General features: G+C 49.9%; 1 long non-coding RNA gene across 1 annotated transcript; it reads right to left on the reverse strand.

The window, feature by feature from the left end:
• Window positions 1-1,870: 1,870 nt before the first annotated feature.
• Window positions 1,871-3,619, reverse strand: LOC119316728. The gene is made up of 2 exons (XR_005153239.1): window positions 3,177-3,619; window positions 1,871-3,061 (listed from the first exon to the last, which is right to left on the reverse strand). It is a non-coding gene; the product is annotated as an uncharacterized LOC119316728 (long non-coding RNA).
• Window positions 3,620-3,625: the final 6 nt, after the last annotated feature.

Below are 3,625 nucleotides of genomic sequence, written 5' to 3' on the forward strand. Positions count from 1 at the left end.
GCGCTTGTTCGCTAGGGTTTGCACTCTCCACACTCTTGCCGCACTACATATATATAGTGGGTCTATTCTGATAATATTATCAGAATAGTTATTCTGATAACACTTCCGCACTGCATGCTCAACGCGAGGGCACTGCACTTTCTTTAGCAAGAGCACTGCATTACAGAGACTAGTGAACTTCGCGTTGGAAAAAACTGCGCGTAGTGTTTTTTGGTACTGTTTTTGCTCTAATTTTTTAACCGTTTATCGGAACAGCGTGTAATATACCGTTCGAAAGCTACGGATTAGGCGCAACTTCGCCATGTTGAATACTTTTCGAGATTCCCCGCGGTTTAAGAGCAGTTTCAAAAATGGTGCGGCCTACAAAGAGTGGCAGCGAGCGTTTTTACGCGTTTTTTCTAAAGCGCTCGTCGGAATGAGGAAAATGATACACCGTTGGATAGATATCGTCGAAGCGCATCTTTTTCATAACTATTGTTTTCTCTAATTCGTTACGGTTTAAGAGCAGTTTCAAATTTACTAAATCGCAGAATTCTGTTTTTCAAAAAATTTAAAATTTTTGGTACTGTTTTCGCTTCAGTTTTTCAACCGTTTGTCGAAACGAGGCGTGTAATATACCTTTGAAAAGCTATGGACGAGGCACAACTTTCATATGTTGAAATGTTTTTGAGATTCCTCATGGTTTTAAGTTAATTTTAAAAATCGTACGACGGATGACGAGTGACAGCGGCCGTTTTTCGCGAATTTTTTTACAAATCGATTGTCGAAATGATTTAAATAATATGCCGTTGGAAAGATATCGATGAGACGCAACCTTTTCATGTAGAACACTCTCTCTAATTCCTTACGATTTAAGAGCAGCTTTAAATTTACCGAAATGCGGACACTCTGTTTTCCACGACACCCAAATTGACGTGAGTACTTCATCCGACTGAAAACCGCACTGCATCGGACGAAAAACCGCACTGCATCAGACGGGTAAGAGAACTTCATGGTGTCTATTATTCAAACGTAATTTTTTCAAGGACGAGAAAGTAGAGTACACTTCACATCGGGTGTAAATGAACCACAACATTATCAATAAGTGAACCACATTACTTTTCTCCGCTTCCGTAACAATTTGTTTGCACTTACGAGATGAACAACATCATACGGCCGACCGCACTGCTTCATACTGAAAACCGCACTGCATCGGACATGCAAGCGTCTTGCATAACTTATTTTGTCGGACATAATTTTTCCAAGACGAGGAAGTGGACCGTGCTTCACGCCCGGGCATAAGTGAACCGTAGAGCCCGAGCATAAGTAAACCGCAACACTACCGAAAGTGAACCTCGACACTACGAAAAGTAAACTGCATGAGATTTTTATTGCTTTTTCTATACTTATTATTTTTCATGCGCATATACTGGGCAAGTGGACCGCATGGACTGGCCGAGTGAACTGCATCTAATAAGAAATGAGCTTCTTTTCAGATAACTACTTGAGCAATGAGCCACATTTTTTTCTTATTTTACGGGGTGTACCACATAGTTGCGGCAAACGAACTACATTTATTAATTAGCTTGGAATCAAAATGAACCTCATGAGAGTTTTTTCTCTTTTTACAAACAAAAAATACAAACATTTATGGACTTCATGGTCAATGTTAGTTTTGCACGTGACAAGATAGTGCACTTCCGGAAAGAAAAAGACAGGGGGGCAATGAACAAGTGAACGACACACATATAAAAAATGAACAGATTTTAATATTTTTGCAGCCAACATTTTTTGTATATGCATATTTTATGCACAAAGTTTTCACGACCGAACTGCTCTATGACCCCTGCACGCACTGCATGAGACAACAAATGATGCAAAAGTCTGCACATACAGGAACCGACTAACTGCAGAAACTCTTTTCCTAAAGGGATACAGTAATGCAAGTTTGCAACGCTCTCACTACTGAATCGCGCTACAGGTAACCAGCAACTGCACACGACACACCATAATTCAGATCCACCATGGGAGCTTCTCGTCGGAGGCCCCACCTCAGCTGATGCGGACGACCTTGAGTAACTGCACACCAGAAAATCAGTGAGCTGCACCTGAAGTGCACTGCACTGCACTGAAAAAGGCACATCAAATTCTGAAATAATGTACTACAACACGCCATGGATAGCACGTCCATTCCCCCTCCGGCCACACCCATGCAGTGCAGACCCCATGCTGGCGTTGGAGATCGAAGTTGGCTCTTTTAAGGAAGGAAGTGAAACGCGAGCAGGGGCGGCAAGTGGACCTCTAACTGACCATGAGTGAACCGCAGCATGACCAACAGGTCCGCGTCATCGCCGAAGTAGTGAAAGGCGGGGGACGGCCGCGACGGTGCGAGGTAGAGGCACGTGCAGGGACGGTCGCCTTGGCTGACTCGGCGGCAGGAACTCCATCAGGCGAAACATGCCAACTGCACAGATTGGCGAAGAGAGCTGCAAGTGATACGGAACTCGCCGGATCCCACATGAATGCGGAAAGCGCTGCCCAGCTCGATGGAAAGGGAGGGGGAGGGGGGCAGGAGCACGGACGGGATGACACCGGAGCTTGTCGCGAGGAAGCAGGGCTCGCTGGGGAGGTGCGCAACCACTGGATCCATGCAAAAGAGGACGAGTGGGGAGGTGAGGGAGCTGTTGGTCGACACTGCACACCACCAGCGAAGCTAACTGCACCAAGATGAAAAGGGGTCCAGACAACAAATGGGATCTCTGGAAAATAAAATAGCAGAAACAATATGCAAGCAACCGCTGTCGAAACTGCACGCCGGTGGGCCGTGAGCTGCCCCCGCTGAAGATGTGGGCTGCAGCAAACTCCGGCCGAGTGGAGCCATGGCATTCGACATCTCCATAGGAGCCATGTTGTCCGCGCTAGCCGGAGCTTCCCCGCAAGCTAGAGGTCGCCAACGTCCAAGCGGAAGCGCATCCCTCTCCCCATATTTTTGGTTGCTTGTGCTGGGGGCGGCCCTCCCAGGACCTCTTGGCCGCACAAACAAAATTGTGTGTCGGCGGACTGCATAGATGAACGAGACGACCTGCGTCGGGGAGCAAGTGCATCAGTGCAGAGGCGAACTGCACGCGCGACCATGACATACTGCACTTTGAGAAGGGGGCGCCAGCGACCTCACGCGTCGAAGCTCTTCTCCCTACCTCTCTGGGGCCTGTTCACGGGGGTGAGCTCCGGCACATCGTGGTCGCCTGCTAGGCCCCGACTTTCAGCTCGTCTTCCACGGCAACCGGAGAAGACGAGGGGGGCTGTGGTTGAGCGGGGGAGGGGAGCAGAGGCGGGATCAGGGACTTTGGGCCGTGGTCGGAGAGGAAGAAGCCCGGGCTGGATGCAGCGGGATGGGAGGGAGGAGGTAGAGGAACGGGGAGGAGAGAGCCACCGGCGACCCCCGAGCTCACCGGCCCCGCTAGGCGCATCCGTCTTCGGGAAGACGCGGGAGGACGGCGATGGGGCAGATCCAGCACCCCCTCGACCCGGTGGTTGGCAGGAACGGCGACGCGCGGATCCGACGCCGGCCACGCGTGGGAGGACGGCGACGGGTCGATCCGATGGCTGGCCTGCGCAGGGGCAGGTGGGCTAGGGAGGGAAGGTG

This window comes from Triticum dicoccoides, chromosome 6A (genome assembly GCF_002162155.2).
Source record: "Triticum dicoccoides isolate Atlit2015 ecotype Zavitan chromosome 6A, WEW_v2.0, whole genome shotgun sequence".
Taxonomy (NCBI): domain Eukaryota; kingdom Viridiplantae; phylum Streptophyta; class Magnoliopsida; order Poales; family Poaceae; genus Triticum; species Triticum dicoccoides.